Source organism: Thalassophryne amazonica, chromosome 18, assembly GCF_902500255.1.
Source record: "Thalassophryne amazonica chromosome 18, fThaAma1.1, whole genome shotgun sequence".
Taxonomy (NCBI): Eukaryota; Metazoa; Chordata; class Actinopteri; order Batrachoidiformes; family Batrachoididae; genus Thalassophryne; species Thalassophryne amazonica.
Genome location: NC_047120.1, coordinates 47,979,677 through 47,998,696, shown reverse-complemented (window position 1 = coordinate 47,998,696; position 19,020 = coordinate 47,979,677). Strand labels below are relative to the sequence as shown.

Here is a 19,020-nt window from a genome sequence, read left to right as displayed (position 1 = left end):
GTTTAAAGTCATCTGAATATTTTCCTTGATCTTCCCTTTTATTCTTTGTCTTCTTTAAATGGATATTTTGCAGAGGAGAAAACATGCAAAATTGTTGGGGAAAGTGTAGTGACACGGACCCACAACAGGGGGTGCAAATGAACGGTCAATAGATGAGCCAAAAGGTAACAATTTAATGTTGTGAATGTGCACAACGAATATACAGACAATCTCAGAATCTAATATACAAAGGTGACGTGTGGGCAGGCTCGAGGATAGAAGACGTCTGTCCTGAGAAGAGCCGGAACCACACGATTTCCGCCGCCACCGAACCTGGTAATACTGGAGCCGCCAAGTCCCGAATTCACAGGTGATCACCGTCCCCGACTGTCGGATCTGGTACTGCTGGCGAGGAGCACAAACAGTGAGATGTGGGTGTGTGCACACCCAGTAACAAAAACAGTCAGAAGGTGGAAAGTCACCTCCACCTCTAATCACACACTCGTGCAGCTCCTGTTAACCACTTATCTGGTTGGGGTGTGAAGCGAAGCCATCGCTGATCACACCAAAACGCCAATACCACAGATAAGGCAACACCCACAGGAAAACGGGTGCAAAGAAGTTCAGACTATAAAGTCAGTGTTAAGTTCAGATACAGCAGAGAATATTACCTTTACAGGTAGATGATAGCTCGGCAATGAGGTGGAGATGACGTCCGGGTTTTATGCAGTAGTACGATGAAGTGTAGATGGGTGACAGCTGTCATGAGATAATGAGTGACAGCTGTCACCCCCGGCTGTGTCCGTGGTGGCAGCGCCCTCTCCGCACTTCAGGCAGGGCACCCTCTGGTGGTGGGCCAGCAGTACCTCCTCTTCTGGCGGCCCACACAACACAAAATATCATGTAGCATTTTACCATTAAGACTCATTATCTCCTAATGAAGACTTAGCATTTTAGTCTCATACTTTTGATAGCATCTCGCAAGTAAAGGTGCCTTGACACTTGCATGAATTTGATCCGTGCACTGGTATGCAATCTTAGATCCTGTAAACTGTGCGCGGGTTCGTGCAAGTGCGCAAAGAAAATTTTGAAATGTTCAAGATCTCTGGCATGCATTAATTATGTGAACATTGCGCAAACAATTCAAAAACACTGAGTATCCATCCGTGCGAGTCATTGCATCAGCGCATCACAGCGCAGCTCATCTGAATGATGATAAAATGTTAAATCTATCAAACACAATTTTACAGATACTCATAAGGAATGAAAATGCAACTGTCTTACCAAGCCATTACAATATAAATAATTACTTTTTAGACAATTCCAAATGCTTTCTCCACTTCATGAAGCACAGGAGAGAGAGAGACAAAAAGCTGCAGCTATAGAAAATTGCTCTGTGATTCTGGAAGCAGTTAGAGACATTTTTAGCAGCCAAACTCAGAGCAAATGATTAATCTGCTCCAAAATAATTGTTTTATATAACGCAGCATCCAGCATCACAAAGCGTAGGTTCCAGCGGAACACAGCAGGTCACATTGGCACGACAAATTGCGAGGCAGTGCAAGTGTCAAGGAACCTTAAGCCCTGATCAAACTGGGTAATAAAGCCATGAATAGTGAGCCACGTATGGATTTGTCAAAAATTTCAGTGATTATTCGAATAATGAGCCACGGATATGATGTTCTTATGAAGGAACTGCAGGAAAGAGATGTTAAACAAACAAAGGCTACACAGGCTTTCCCAGAGTGGAACCTGCTCTGTCCTGTTCTCTGAGCTACCAGGTACTCTGATAATGGGCTTCTAACATCCTTGTACTACCTCGTATACAAATCGCCCCGCGTTAAGTCCCTTTCACACCGGGTCTGCTTCGAGTTGCGTATGCTGCATATCTAAGAATGCAGGAATGTCTGCGTCAGTTGTACGCAGCGGGGGGGCTTGAGGAGGTGAGAGCGCTGAGGAGCTGCAGTCAGACTGTCAAATGAGCAGGCGTGCGCTCTGATTTCTCTTCTAGTTTCTTTATCTTATTGTGCAGCGCTGCAGGCGCGCGAGCTTATTTCTCTTCTAGTTATATTTCTTATTGTGCAGCACTGCAGGTGTGTGTTCTGATTTCTCTTCCAGTTTATATTTCTTATTGTGCAGCGCTGCAGGTGTGTGTTCTGATTTCTCTTCCAGTTTATATTTCTTATTGTGCAGCGCTGCAGGCGTGAGGTCTGATTTCTCTTCTAGTTTATATTTCTTCTTGTGCAGCGCTGCAGGTGTGCACCTTGATTTCTCTTCTAGTTTATATTTCTTATTGTGCAGTGCTGCAGGTATGCGCTCCAATTTCTCTTCTAGTTATATTTCTTATTGTGCAGCGCTGCAGGCGTGCATGCTGATTTTTCTTCTAGTTTATATTTCTTATTGTGCAGTGTGGCAGGTGTGCGCTCTGATTTCTGTTAAAAGTTTATCATTCTTCGTGTGACCAAGGAGCTGCAGCCGGCGTTTGCGAACCGTCCGTGAGTGGACGAGGAGATGTCCTTTGTGAGACGTTATAAAGGATGTGGACTTGTCCTGTCACTAGCAATCAGTCTGTGAGCAGGACTTAATGGACTTTATTGAACACAATCCTGAGAGAACTTGAGGCGGTGAGCGCGAGGAGCTGCAGCCAAGCTGTCATGAGCATGTTTTTTTTTAATTGTTCACGTGTTCTTTGAACGGTATAGTTTTACTGCATTGTGTACACGGTATAACAAGTTCAACAACAATCCTGTGTGATTTATAGCTCGGCAACAAAGGAGCACAGCAGGAATCATAAATTGGCGTCGGGTAACGTTATATTGTTTGGGTGTGGCATCCAGTCACGTTAAGTACCGTCAAGTTGGTTCAACTTCCAAGAAAACTACTTCCTTTCTGTGCCCTGTGCTCGACGCAGAAAAATTAAACAGGTTTTATTTTTTGTGTCCGTTTTGCGTCGCCCTTTGCGTCCCTCACGGTATTGTGGCGTTAGGCTGCATCAACTCGGCACTAGGCTACGTTTACTTGGCGTCATCATGACGCAGCTCGAAGCAGACCCGGTGTGAAAAGGGCTTTACTTTTGCTAAATTTTGAACTTCACGAAATTAGTGCCACATTCAGAGATTAACCTCATTAGTCGAATAATCTGCCTCTAAGAGCCACTATTCTCTCATGTTTCTTGAATAACTCAACTCAAACAAAAAAATTCATGCTGCGTCGCTCATAATTCAGTTTGACCAGGGCTTTAAGAATTAATGCCTCACAATTCAGACTTTGTATCTTGAAAATAGGGTTTGGCCTATTCAAAAGTAGAATGTACACAGACAAACCGTCTGTGATGTCACCCATAGCTGTTCTGAATAGCAGGTTTGAAGCTCAGATTGGGGCAGCTCCAAATCTGTCCTGACTCCACATAACTCCCAGCCAACCCACAAATGGGTAAAGAGGTGGAGCATGGGCAAGACCAATGAAATGAATGAATGAATGAATGAATGTCCTTTATTTAACCAGGTTAAAAAAAAACTCAGATTTTAAACCTCTTTTTCAGGAGTGACAAATTCCACCAAACACACAAAACACAAATAAAATACAGTCACAGTTTCACACACTACAGAAAAACAAGAGTGGGATTACACAGTGCAGTCACAAAATCCAGTTGAGCTTAAGCCCCGTTTACACATAGACGGTAAGAGCTCCCGGAAGCGTCCCGGAAGAGTTTTTGGCCGTCTTAAAGATCACGTTGTGCCGTTGTTAATGCCGGCACTAGGGGGCATGGCTTAGTTCTGGCTTTACCGGGAATCGTCGAAAAAAATATTCAACATGTCGAATAATTCCGGGAGCTCTCCGGGAGAATTCGCGTGACGACGGAGACAACGCGAACAATGGAGTTTGATACTTTTTAATTGCCGTTTCATCCTGCCCCTTCCTGTAGTGCTGTAGTTTACACCGCCGTAATTGGCGGCCGGCGTTGTATCTCTAATCAACGGCGTGTAAAACGGTGATAGAGCCCACATCGGCGTCCTCAAGGGCGTTTTAACCGGTGACAGAGGCAGACAAAACGGCGGCGTTAGCGGACAGTACGCCGTTCTAAACGCCACCTCCCAGTTAACGGTGTTCCAAACGGCCGATAGGCGATGGTCAATATAAAAACGCTAGCGCGCTGCATGCAGGCCTCTCACTCGCAGCCAGCTCCAGATATTTTTGCAGAGAAGCTCCAGTATGCCTCCTAAAAGAAAATTGGCAGTGGCAAGGACTTACCAAGAGGTCTGGTTCAGAAGCAGAGGGTAGCCCTGTGGTGGAGACGTAGCAACACGTTGAGGAGGGGAAAAGGAAGGAGAAGAAAAGGCTGATGATCTCAAACCCCCTGCATTGACATAGGCATGTATTCCTGCTGCTTCAGCTTATTATACTCTGGGGGCGGTGCCTATATGCAAAAGTTCCTGGAGTAACGCAGGATTTGCCTGGATAAATCCAGCGGTACACAGGGCATTATCGGCGGCAGCAGAACACCGCCGTTCTCACGCACGTCTTAACCTGCCATTGTAAAGGATAGAACTGGGTATTAACCCCCGTTGCCTAACATGTGCCGGATGCTACGGCGTCAAAACGCCACTTTATTCGGTGGATTTAGCGGTGTTTTATCCGCATATTTGCAGCTAGTATGGTGGTCAAAATGCCGGTGAAATGCTCCGCCCCTTTCCACCGCAAAAACAGCCAGAACTACCGCAAACTTCGGTCTACGTCCTACCCGCCGACAAAACCGTCTGTGTAAACGGGGCTTCACTTCTCTGTCTTTTAGAATTGTCTTCAATGTCCCCAGAGATACAAGATGTGTCAATTTCAAGTCCTTCTGCACATCATTCCAGGTAGACTGGGCAGAAAATTTAAAAGCCTTTTTGCCCAGTTCAGTTCTGATTGTCTGGACGTGCAACTGCAGGATGTCCTGAGAGTGCAGATCATATCGGCAGTGTTTTCTACATGCACCCTTGTTTTCACTAAGGGTTGCCACAGCAGCTGGTTGAATTAGCACAAGTTTCACGCCAGATCCCCTTCCTGATGCAACTCCACATTACGTGGAGAAACAGATTTTTTATCTCCACTTGTGTGGTCTTTCAGGTATTGGAAACGTACCGACAATTTAAAAATCTTGTCGTGTGAACCAGGCTTATAAGGGGAAAACTACCAACAAAACGAACCGGCACGTCTTTCATTTTATTTATCTTATTTGAAATGTTTGCGGAAAGCGTTGCGGAAAAGTGGCTCTGTGTTTTGGATTCAAGAAGGCAAAGAGTGCTGCATTTGGATGCTTTTCAGTGGTTGGTGGTGGTGACACTTGGAAAGTTTTTTTTTACTTTTCCTTAACTGTGTAGCTATGAATGACTGTTCTGTTTCACAAGAGCCTGGCTACTGTGTGTGGGTCTTTCGGGAAAAGACTGTGTGGTCTTCAGAAAAAGAACGACAATCATCCTGACATTAACTGCTCTGCCAGAGGTGGATCCAAGCTTTTATAGGGGCTGAGGCCCCTCCTGGTTTCTCCAGGCACCATACTGGCTTTCTTTTCCTGTCTCCGTTCCCCTCTCCACTTGTTTTGGAATATTTTTAAAAGGAGACTAACTTTTACCAAAGAAATTTTATGGTAAGATACTTGTACGAGGTCTGTCCATAAAGTATAGGTCCTTTTTATTTTTTTCAAAAACTATATGGATTTCATTCATATGTTTTTATGTCAGACATGCTTGAACCCTCGTGCGCATGCGTGAGTTTTTCCACGCCTGTCGGTGACGTCATTCGCCTGTGAGCACACCTTGTGGGAGGAGTCGTCCAGCCCCTCGTCGGGATTCCTTTGTCTGAGAAGTTGCTGAGAGACTGGCGCTTTGTTTGATCAAAATTTTTTCTAAACCTGTGAGACACATCGAAGTGGACACGGTTCGAAAAATTAAGCTGGTTTTCAGTGAAAATTTTAACGGCTGATGAGAGATTTTGAGGTGACACTGTCGCTTTAAGGACTTCCCACGGTGCGGGACGTCGTGCAGCGCTCTCAGGCGGCGTCATCAGCCTGTTTCAAGCTGAAAACCTCCACATTTCAGGCTCTATTGATCCAGGACGTCGTGAGAGAACAGAGAATTTTCAGAAGAAGTCGGTTTCAGCATTTTATCCGGATATTCCACTGTTAAAGGAGATTTTTTTAATGAAAGACGTGCGGACGGGTCCGCGCGTCGGCTCGCAGCCGCCGCGACGCTCCGCCACAGGAAAAACACCTCCATTGGAAGCCTTAAGGACAAGTTGGAACATGTCCAGCTGTTAAACAATTTCTCATATACTCACTCCACTGAAAGCCATCAAAAGCCGCCTGGATTTTACAAATGGTTCTCAACACGGAGGTGTTTTTCCTGTGCCGCCGCACCGCGTCGGCTGTGTCCCGGCGCGCGGCCCCGTCCGCACGTCTTTCATTAAAAAAATCTCCTTTAACAGTGGAATATCCGGATAAAATGCTGAAACCGACTTCTTCTGAAACTTCTCTGTTCTCTCACGACGTCCTGGATCAATAGAGCCTGAAATGTGCAGGTTTTAAGCTTGAAACAGGCTGATGACGCCGCCTGAGAGTGCTGCACGACGTCTCGCACTGTGGGAAGTCCTTAAAGCGACAGTGTCACCTCAAAATCTCTCATCAGCCGTTAAAATTTTCACTGAAAACTAGCTTAATTTTTCGAACCATGTCCACTTCGATGTGTCTCACAGGTTTAGAAAAAATTTTGATCAAACAAAGCGCCAGTCTCTCAGCAACTTCTCAGACAAAGGAATTCCGACGAGGGGCTGGACGACTCCTCCCACAAGTAGTGCTCACAGAAGAATGACGTCACCGACAGGCGTGGAAAAACTCACGCATGCGCACGAGGGTTCAAGCATGTCTGACGTAAAAACATATGAATGAAATCCATATAGTTTTTGAAAAAAATAAAAAGGACCTATACTTTATGGACAGCCCTCGTACTTTCACTCAAGTATCACTTTGAGGTACTTTATACAAGATTGTGTGTGTGTGCGTGTGTGTATATATATATATATATATATATATATATATATATATATATATATACACACACACACATATACGAGGTCTATTAGAAAAGTGTCCGACCTTATTATTCTTTTCAAAAACCATATGGATTTGAATCACGTGTGATTACATCAGACATGCTTGAACCCTCGTGGGCATGCGAGAGTTTTTTCACGCCTGTCGGTTACGTCATTCGCCTGTGGGCAGTCTTTGAGTGAGGAGTGACCCACCCTCTCTTCGATTTTTTCATTGTTTAGGAATGGCTCAGAGACTGCTGCTTTGTTTGATCAAATTTTTTTCAAAACTGTAAGGAACAACTGAGTGGACACCATTTGATAAATTCAGCTGGTAAAAATTTTAAAGGCTGATGAGAGATTTTGGTCTGGTAGTGTCGCCATAAGGACGGCCCACGGCGGCTGACGGCGACCTGCGCTTCGAGGCGGCAGCGTCTCGCCGTTTCAAGTTGAAAACTTCCACATTTTAGGCTCTGTTCACCCAGTAAGTCATCAGAGAACAGAGAACTTTCAGAAGAAGTCGGCATGTGGAGTTTATTCGGACATTCCATTGTTAACGGACATTTTGTAATGAAAGAACGTGTGGGCAGAGTCGCATGTCGGGCTGGACCCGACCGCGGGGGGTCGCGACAGGAAAAACACCTCCGTTGGAAACCTTAACGGGCAAGTTGGAACATGCCCAAGCTGTTAAACAATTTCTCAGTTACTCACTTGTTGAAAGCCATCAAAAGCCGCCTGAATTTTACAAACGGTTTTCAACACGGAGGTGTTTTTCCTGTTGCGGTACACACAGATTTGCAGAGTCGTCACGGAAACGACTTGGCGAATTTGCGCACGTCTTTCATTACAAAATGTCCTTAAACACTGGAATGTCCGCATAAAGTCCTCATGCCGGCCTCTTCTGAATCTTCTCTGTTCTCTCACGACGTCCTGGGTGAATTAAGCCTTAAATTAGGATGTTTTCAGGTCGAAACAGGCCGACGACGACGCCTGGAAGCGCTGCACGGCGTCCCGCTACGTGGGAAGTCCTTACAGTGACAGAAACACCCCATAATCTCTCATCAGCCGTTAAACTTTTCACCGAAAACCAGCTTAATTTCTCGAATAGTGTCCACTCGGATATTCCTCACAGGTCCAGAAAAAATTTTGATAAAGCAACACGCGCCGTCTCGAGCAGTGTGAAACAAAGGCATTCAGCCGAGGGGGCGGGACCACATCTCACTCAAGGCCTGCCCACAGGGAAATGACGTCACCGACACGCGTGAAAAAACTCACGCATGCGCACGAGGGTTCAAGCATGATTGGTGTAATCGCACGTCATTCAAATCCATATAGTTAAAAAAAATAAATAAAAGGGTCGGTTTATTATCTAATAGACCTTGTATATACTCCAAAGTCAGCACAACCACCAAAAACATGTTGCTTCAATGACAAACTGCTTCAGCAAAAGCAGACTAGTCATACAAAAATAGCAGAGCAGAGAGAGAGAGGAAAAAGCTGGTGGACACAGAACCAATGGATAAACCGACCATGATCTGCTCCCACAGTCACGATGGAGCCATTTAGCGATAGATCCTCCTGGCGGTGGACATAAGCCTTCAGGCTTATAAATATCATTGAAGTTCAAAGAGGTGAAAAAGCTTGTCCATGTTTTCCACTTATTTCTGCGAGTCTGATCTCACACTGCAAGAAGCTGTTGTGACATTTCTCCTCACGATATATGATTTGATACACATAAGACACAATCTGATACCAAAAAAAGAGCTTAGATCTCACCCAATTCAGAGCATTGAACAGCACTCAGGGTTTATGGGCAATACTGTAATACTAACGTCTTTATATTAGTACATTTAGGATTCTAGTAATCTCTGCATACTTTCAAATATAAGCTGCCAAATGTTTGCATCACACTACTTATTTGTAAAACATCTTTGCAATAATACCAGATGATGTTTGTAACGTCAAGTTGGTGTATCCTTGAAACTGGACCACATTTTGAGCAAAAAAAAAAAACAAAAAACCCAGAGACGTACAGGATTCTGCAGCCCCACTTCATTTCTTGTTCGATGTACCTCCATGGAATTTGATATTTAAGTTCGTGTTGCTAAGTGGATATTAAATTTTCTTTCATATCCTACAAGAACCTTGAAAGCTACATTGAAAAAAGAGAATGTTTGAACCAACTTAAAAAAGTGTTACAATTTGTAAAAACCTGAATGAATTAAGTTTTTTGAACTTAAGTTTGTAAGTTAGAGTTGATTTAACTTTCAGTTGGTTCAAACATTCTCTTTTTTTCAGTGTATTTAGGATCAAAGTCCCTCTGTTCTGAAACTCTGTTTCCGGTTCATCACAGTCTAACTCAAACTCTAAAGTGTTATTGGGGTTGAACAGCCAACCGTAACAACTAAATGATTTATGTTTATGCACTTTACAGTGATAGTCTGTTTGTTTTATTCAGCAATATCAAAGTCAAATCAGTATCTCAGTCCCGTCGGTGCATGTTGGGACGGGTCAAAGTTCCACTACCCAAAACATACTATAATTATTCCGGGTTGTCTTGGTGGGTTTCCTCACTCTTCTCCTTCTTGTATAGTCACTCAGTTTTTGAGAACTGTCTACTCCACACACTCTACTACCACAGAGTGCCATACTGTTTGTATTTCTTCAAAAATAAAGTTCAAGACATATTCAGTGACTTGGAAATGTTCATGTATCAATCCCCTGACTTGTCTGAAGAAAACTGGCAATTAAATGAATTATTTACAGGTATTATACCAAAGGGGCTGATTACTTATGCAACCCACCATCTTGGCTTTAATAATTTTAATTAATTTATAGCAAGTTGTAGAGCTTTACTTTCGCTTTGAGTCTAAGGAAGACAATTTTAGATATTTTTATATTGAAAAGCCTGATTTACTTTTTGTATTTGAAATGCCATAAACAAATTAAAATGCATGAAATACCAAGAGGCTGAATACTGCAAACCACTATCTATCTATCTATCTATCTATCTATCTATCTATCTATCTATCTATCTATCTATCTATCTATCTATCTATCTATCTATCTATCTATCTATCTATCTATCTATCTATCTATCTATCTATCTATCTATCTATCTATCTATCTATCTATCTATCTATCTATCTATCTATCTATCTATCTATCTATCTATCTATCTATCTATCTATCTATCTACACTCAACAAAAATATAAACGCAACACTTTTGGTTTTGCTCCCATTTTGTATGAGATGAACTCAAAGATCTAAAACTTTTTCCACATACACAATATCACCATTTCCCTCAAATATTGTTCACAAACCAGTCTAAATCTGTGATAGTGAGCACTTCTCCTTTGCTGAGATAATCCATCCCACCTCACAGGTGTGCCATATCAAGATGCTGATTAGACACCATGATTAGTGCACAGGTGTGCCTTAGACTGTCCACAATAAAAGGCCACTCTGAAAGGTGCAGTTTTATCACACAGCACAATGCCACAGATGTCGCAAGATTAGAGGGAGTGTGCAATTGGCATGCTGACAGCAGGAATGTCAACCAGAGCTGTTGCTCGCGTATTGAATGTTCAATTCTCTACCATAAGCCGTCTCCAAAGGCGTTTCAGAGAATTTGGCAGTACATCCAACCAGCCTCACAACCGCAGACCACGTGTAACCACACCAGCCCAGGACCTCCACATCCTGCATGTTCACCTCCAAGATCGTCTGAGACCAGCCACTCGGACAGCTGCTGAAACAATCGGTTTGCATAACCAAAGAATTTCTGCACAAACTGTCAGAAACCGTCTCAGGGAAGCTCATCTGCATGCTCGTCGTCTTCATCGGGGTCTCGACCTGACTCCAGTTCGTCGTCGTAACCGACTTGAGTGGGCAAATGCTCACATTCGCTGGCGTTTGGCACGTTGGAGAGGTGTTCTCTTCACGGATGAATCCCGGTTCACACTGTCCAGGGCAGATGGCAGACAGTGTGAGTGGCATTGTGTGGGTGAGCGGTTTTCTGATGCCAATGTTGTGGATCGAGTGGCCCATGGTGGCGGTGGGGTTATGGTATGGGCAGGTGTCTGTTATGCACGAAGAACACAGGTGCATTTTATTGATGGCATTTTGAATGCACAGAGATACCGTGACGAGATCCTGAGGCCCATTGTTGTGCCATACATCCAAGAACATCACCTCAGGTTGCAGCAGGATAATGCACGGCCCCATGTTGCAAGGATCTGTACACAATTCTTGGAAGCTGAAAATGTCCCAGTTCTTGCATGGCCGGCATACTCACCGGACATGTCACCCATTGAGCATGCTCTGGACCGGCGTATACGACAGCGTGTACCAGTTCCTGCCAATATCCAGCAACTTCGCACAGCCATTGAAGAGGAGTGGACCAACATTCCACAAGCCACAATTGACAACCTGATCAACTCTATGCGAAGGAGATGTGTTGCACTGCATGAGGCAAATGGTGGTCACACCAGATACTGACTGGTATCCCCCCCAATAAAACAAAACTGCACCTTTCAGAGTGGCCTTTTATTGTGGGCAGTCTAAGGCACACCTGTGCACCAATCATGGTGTCTAATCAGCATCTTGATATGGCACACCTGTGAGGTGGGATGGATTATCTCAGCAAAGGAGAAGTGCTCACTATCACAGATTTAGACTGGTTTGTGAACAATATTTGAGGGAAATGGTGATATTGCGTATGTGGAAAATGTTTTAGATCTTTGAGTTCATCTCATACAAAATGGGAGCAAAACCAAAAGTGTTGCATTTATATTTTTGTTGAGTGTATCTATCTATCTATCTATCTATCTATCTATCTATCTATCTATATATATATATATATATATATATATATATATATATATATATATATAAAGGGTGACCCATAAAACACTGAACCCACAAAAATTGTAAGAAATTTGCTGGACCTTTGTAGGTTTTCTTACAATTTCAGTTATCTTGGTCGCTTTGCATAAAAGTCATGTTCTTTCAAAATTAAACTCCAAATGGTATGATTTGTTGACGAAATAGCCTCCAGGCAAAATGTCTTTTCCTTGGTTGACCAAGATATGTTGGGGAAGACGATTGTTCCAATCATCTTGGAGCAATAACTGAAACTTTTGGGAATGATTGTACACAGACTGACGTACAGTAGTGTTCAGAATAATAGTAGTGCTATGTGACTAAAAAGATTAATCCAGGTTTTGAGTATATTTCGTATTGTTACATGGGAAACAAGGTACCAGTAGATTCAGTAGATTCTCACAAATCCAACAAGACCAAGCATTCATGATATGCACACTCTTAAAGCTATGAAATTGGGCTATTAGTAAAAAAAAAAAAAAAAAGAAAGAAATGGGGATGTTCACAATAATAATAAGGGGGTGTTCACAATAATAGTAGCATCTGCTGTTGATGCTACAAACTCAAAACTATTATGTTAAAACTGCTGTTTTAGCAATCCTATGAATCACTAAACTAGTATTTAGTTGTATAACCACAGTTTTTCATGATTTCTTCACATCTGCGAGGCATTAATTTTGTTGGTCTGGAACCAAGATTTTGCTCGGTTACTACTCGTGTACTGGACAAATTTGCCGTTTCCACTTTTGCAGCCCACACGTACCATCTACAGAAAACGTGGACCTGGCGTGCTGCTTTAACACTGCTTAAAGCTGCGAATTTAACCTTTAAGGGCAAGATATAAATGGATCAAACGCTCCGGTAATGCGGCTTCTGTGCTTTGTTTATTAAAGTGGGTATGCTTGAACTTTGACCGGATGATTTAACACTGTCACGGCGCATGCGTATTGATAATGTTGATTTGACTTATTAAGAGCATGATCCACATTAGGGTCATGCTCCTTTCTCTGCTCGTGATCAAGGGCGTTAACCCGGAGGTTAAACTGTGGTTGCCCACTGGTCCCAGTGGTTGGATCGAGTCCAGCTATAATTAGGATGGGTTAAATGCAGAGGACACATTACATTGTATGTGTGAACAATAGCAATAAAAGCCCTTCTTTCTTCTTTAAGACAACTTACTGCTAGTTATTGCCAATCCAGAACCATCCGTCTGTGCATGCATAGAACGGATCTAGCAGGATGTGTGGATCTGGTACTGACACTGACTTTCTGGTTAATGTGATTCTGATCCAGTTCCATATCTTCTCCATTTAGAGCTTTGTGGACTGGGACAATGCAGATGAATTGTCTTTTCTAAGGACAGACGGGTAGCATGACTGGGACTCAAACCCATATCTACATATTGGTAGCCCACTTCCTTACCCCACTCAGCGACTGGCTCTACATTCCCCAGTATATCCTTAATCTTCATTACGATTCAACCAGACCCCTAAAAGTTATATTTGTCAAAAACGTTTTTTTTAACCTATTGGATATATGTCCTTTCAGATTTTCACTTCACTGTTTTATAAACCATGACAGTTTTGTAACTGACCTTCTCTTGCTGCTGCCCAATGAATAGTTTATTTTCATCACAATTCTTCCAGAGGTCTAAAAATTAATGGGATTTAAATCTTTTTCTCCATTGGACATACAGATTTCTGGAGTCTCAATTCACACTGGTTTAATAAATGTCTTTGATATTTGTCAAAGACCGTGACTCCAAGTGTTGGTCAGCACATTCTTAATTTTCAAAACACATTAAACACGAGTCACCCCAACCGAGTGCAGCGGATACGAGAATATTTAAAGGGGAATCCTGCAAATGGTGATAAAAGCATCAAATTCGGCAGAAATACTCCTCAGACAATCCTCTTTTGAAAAAACTGATTGGCCAATTGACTTTTCAATCGGTGGTCAGGTAGGGGTCAATTGAAGAATTACATAGACGTCAAAATTAAAAGATGCTCCAATCACATTGAAAAATATTCCACATTATTTGATCTGATCATAAAGATTCCAAAAAAGGTATAGTTTGGACTATCTGTGACTGAATTCCATGGAGTTACAGGACAAAAACAGCAAGAATGGTGACAAAGTTCAGTTTCATTTTGTACAGGGGTCAAAAGTTAAAGTTGCTCCAATTTTGGTAAAACGTGATGCAAATTACTAGTCAAGTTAACACGGTTCTAAAAAGGAATAGTTTGGACCGTGTATCATCCTTAATTATCACGTTACGGGGTAACATATGTCACATGTCATAGAATCCAATAGACATAGACCTTGTCTGACCTTTACTTTGGAGACCAAGCATTCAACACAGTCAAAACTATTACATTTATTAATCCTATTAGCTCAACCAATAATTTGCATCACTTTTTATCAAAATTGGAGCAACTTTAACTTTTGACCCCTGTACAAAATGGCACTGACCTTTGTCACCTGTCACCTGTTGTTATCCCGTAACTCCATAGAATTCAGTCACTGATAGTCCAAACTATATCTTTTTGGAATCTTTATGATCAGGCAAATAATGTGGAATATTTTTCAATATGACTGGAGCATCTTTTAATTTTGACCTCTGTGTAATTCTTCAATTGACCCCTACCTGACCACCAATTGAAAAGTCAAGTGGCCAATCGTTTTTTTCTAAGGAGCATTTCTGCCGAATTTTATGCTTTTATCACCATTTGCATGATTGTTTCACTTATCTGCTGCACTAACCAGTCTGTGGTCTATTTTCATGGCAGCAGCGTCGACAGCCACTACACCGTCCAGTACTTGCGAGCTCACCCTCAATGTACTGGTGTAACCTCTGCAAGATGTCTCCTTGATTGAAGCTCTGAGCTGGTCAGAGTTGTAGTAACAGCCAGATTATATTCCTCAGAAGGAAATAGGAGAGAGCATATCTCACCCATATTGGCCTCTCTTCATTGGCTTCCTGTTAATTCTAGAATAGAATTTAAAATTCTTCTTCTTACTTATAAGGTTTTGAATAATCAGGTCCCATCTTATCTTAGGGACCTCGTAGTACCATATCACCCCAATAGAGCGCTTCGCTCTCAGACTGCAGGCTTACTTGTAGTTCCTAGGGTTTGTAAGAGTAGAATGGGAGGCAGAGCCTTCAGCTTTCAGGCTCCTCTCCTGTGGAACCAGCTCCCAATTCAGATCAGGGAGACAGACACCCTCTCTACTTTTAAGATTAGGCTTAAAACTTTCCTTTTTGCTAAAGCTTATAGTTAGGGCTGGATCAGGTGACCCTGAACCATCGCTTAGTTATGCTGCTATAGACTTAGACTGCTGGGGGGTTCCCATGATGCATTGAGTGTTTCTTTCTCTTTTTGCTCTGTATGCACCACTCTGCATTTAATCATTAGTGATTGATCTCTGCTCCCCTCCACAGCATGTCTTTTTCCTGGTTCTCTCCCTCAGCCCCAACCAGTCCCAGCAGAAGACTGCCCCTCCCTGAGCCTGGTTCTGCTGGAGGTTTCTTCCTGTTAAAAGGGAGTTTTTCCTTCCCACTGTCGCCAAGTGCTTGCTCACAGGGGGTCGTTTTGACCGTTGGGGTTTTTACGTAATTATTGTATGGCCTTGCCTTACAATATAAAGCGCCTTGGGGCAACTGTTTGTTGTGATTTGGCGCTATATAAATAAAATTGATTGATTGATTGATTGAAATCCTCAATTGCCCTGAGGATTACCCGTAATTGATCATCTGTACAACATTGACACAGTGGATTTAATATTCATGGAAATAAAATAAAAATAACTAAGCAAATACTGTCTCTTATACTCACTGGCAATAAAACCTGTAAAATGGGTTGTTAACTTCACTAGAACATGGCAAAATTACTGTCAAGCAAATAATATCCAATCAAGTAAAACCATCTTAGATTTAATGTACTTCACAAATTAATATTATTTTGCCCATGGACATTCACAGACACATTATCCAGGCTGCAAGTCCTCTGTTGCTGAGGATTACGATAATCCATTGCCTTTATAGCGTTTGCACAACAGGTGATGTACTTTGCCCATTTACAGTTTATGTTACACCAACACATTTCAGATCATATCAAATATCAACACAATTCTAAAAACTGTCTAAAGGATGCTGTTTCACTCCTTGTAGTTTCTGTGTCATTGTTTGTTTATCCAGTCATCTTGTTCTACTCCCTTCTCCTGTTTTGTGGAGTTTTTGGCAGTTGGTGTACCAACTGGACCTTCTCATCCATCTTACCTCACATTTAACTCCCATTAGTGACACCTAGTATCCAAGACATAATAATTGTGTCCCCCTTTCTTTCAATACTACTACAGTGCGACAGTAAAGGTACCTTGACACTTGCACAAATTTGATCACCACACTGGCATGCGATCTGCCGTGCCAGAGAGTAAACTCATTGTAAACTGTGCGTGAGCTATGCGCGGCTGTGTGCAAGTGCGCAAGGAAGATTTTGAAAATGTTCAAAATCTCTGGCCCGCGTTCATTTTTGTGCACTAGATGTGAACATTGCTGAATCTATTTGGAAACACTGTGTCACGAGTCAATGAGTCTCACTGCCGCAGCGCATCTGAACGATTATGATGAGATGTTATATCCACAATAAACATAATTTTACAGATACATTATCAAATTCATACAACCCCAGTTCCAATGAAGTTGGGACGTTGTGTAAAATGTAAATAAAAACAGAATACAATGATTTGAAAATCCTCTTCAACCTATATTCAACTGAATACACCACAAAGACACGATATTTAATGTTCAAACTGATAAACTTTATTGTTTTTGTTCAAATATTTGCTTATTTTTAAATAGATGCCTGCAACATGTTATATTATATTATAGATTTGTTGTGTTTTTATAGTTCAAGGAATGTAGTTAGTTTGGTGATGAGTTATGGTGTGACCATGAGTGAAAATGATGTGATTTACCTCTTCTGCCACTTTTTGAGCTGCTGCATGTTGAAAGTAAATGACTTTTTTTTGTTTTGTTTTCAGCCGCACCGGCAGCCGGCCCACCTCCTTCTGCTAAGGGGGCGGCGGAGTGCTGAGTTCCTTACGGCAGCCTGGCTGTTACAAAACACCCAACAGATGGGAATTAATGTTTGGTTTTAGTAAACATTGATTTACAAATGTTTTTGACCTTTCGGTCTTACTATGCCAGCAAAGAAATGTTAGCGGATTGAAAGTTAGCGAAACTAAATTTAGCGGAAGCTAATTAATCTGCTGATGGTTTTCAAAATTAGCTGAAAAGATAATCCGCTAATGAAAGGTTAGCTTCGCTAATTAGCGGTTAGCGGGACTGTGCCCACCACTGCCTTCGAGGCTATTCCAAATGTGTTCTCCATCTCATGAAGTGCACGAGAAGAGCTGTAGCTGTAGATGATTCCTCTGTGATTCCAGGAGAAATGAGAGATGGTTTCATCAGCACAGTTCTGAGAGCAAATACGTCATCTGCTACAAAATAATTATTTTATATAACGTGGCATCCAACGGGACAAAGGGGGTTGCATTGGCACGACAAATTGCGCAGTGGTGCAGGGATTCAATTTGTGCAAGTGTCTATGTGGCTTAAGTATCTCACTGGGCTGCAACTGTTGGTGAGTAGTTGGAAACCTATGCAGTCACTGAGCAAGGGGCAGGGTACGAAGTAGACAAACTGCCAGTGTGTCACAGGGCTGCAGTGCATCATGTTCAAGTGTGATATCAAGGAAAACGTCAGTATCAGATTGGGACTCTGTATGAAATGACTCTGGTTGGTTTTGGGAGATCCTGACCTTTAACCCTCCACACCACATCTGTCTCATTACCTCCCGGTTACTATTCTTTGTATTTTTACATCTTAAAACATATTGACTCATGACCAAGTGGAGAGTGGAGAAGATTTCTGACAGCTTCCAAACTGCTCAAAGCAATTTTCTCTTGTCTTCTTGCTCTCTCCATGAAGTCAGCCAGACGTTTGCACGCAATGAGGTGCAACGTGCATACGTGCCAAAATGTAGCGCTTGTTTTTGGTTGGTTATTATTTAATTTTAATCGCCTCGGGGGACCTGTTGGGCTCCAGTAAAGTTGGAACACTCAGTACTCCTCACAAGGATCTGATTTACTTATTTATTTTAATGTGCGGCCTCACATGAACCGCATTGCAGAGTTGAGTTTGCAACATGGAGCACATTTGTCATTCTGATCTGTGCTCCGATTGAAGCTAATTAAATAATCAAGCAGCTTCACGGTGAAATGTGGCGGCAGAAATTGTGCAAATTTGGATGGAAACGGAGTCCATCAATGTGGATGGAGATGCGATTGCTGCCGTCTTTCTGAATCCATTTTTTTAAATTAGTTTTTTGCTTGCATGATTCTCCCCATGTTAAAGAGTTTCACCCTCATTATATCCTCAGCTTAGATTTGTCCTCAGGCTTTGCGGTGCAGGATCTCCACTGGAGAACAGCCAGAGGGGGAGATGTGAAAGGTTTCAAACCCAGTGCAAGCACAACACGAGCCATGTTGTGGATGTTTATGAATGAGGTGAAGAGCTGCAGGGGATGGCTGAGCTCTCGGGAGGGAAGCGGTGACCAGAAATGTAGCATCGTCCCAATGTGACATGCCTGCCTCAGGTACTGTTTAATAATGTCAAAACAGCAGAAAGATGCTCCAGCATCTGTGTTGATTGGTGGAGAGGGACCTAATAAAGCACCGAGTTACCTGCCAGGTGATAGTAGTCAGAACAAGTAGTTAGAAAAAGTTTTTTAAAAGTCTGATATTTTCAAGTAGCCTTTTTGAAGTCAGGTAGCTCAGTGGGAGGAGGAGTTGGTTTTCCAATATGAAGAACTGGGTATGATTTCACAGTACTTCTGCCTTCTCAAACCACTCAGCTGTAAATGGGAAAAGGTCTTGGCTGGAGAATGTAACCAGAGTTGGACTGGCATCCTGTCCAGTAGGAGTCGCAGGCTCTCTTCAGCTTCACGATATAGTGCAGCAGATAACTGAAACAATCCTGCAAATGGTGATACAAGCACCAAAGCTGGCACAAATACTCCTTAGACATT

At 42.4% G+C, this 19,020-nt stretch overlaps 1 long non-coding RNA gene across 1 annotated transcript; it reads left to right on the top strand.

Moving 5' to 3' along the window:
- Nucleotides 1-1,563: 1,563 nt before the first annotated feature.
- Nucleotides 1,564-18,730, top strand: LOC117531415. Its single transcript, XR_004566622.1, has 3 exons — nucleotides 1,564-1,689; nucleotides 9,286-9,288; nucleotides 18,717-18,730. It is a non-coding gene; the product is annotated as an uncharacterized LOC117531415 (long non-coding RNA).
- Nucleotides 18,731-19,020: the final 290 nt, after the last annotated feature.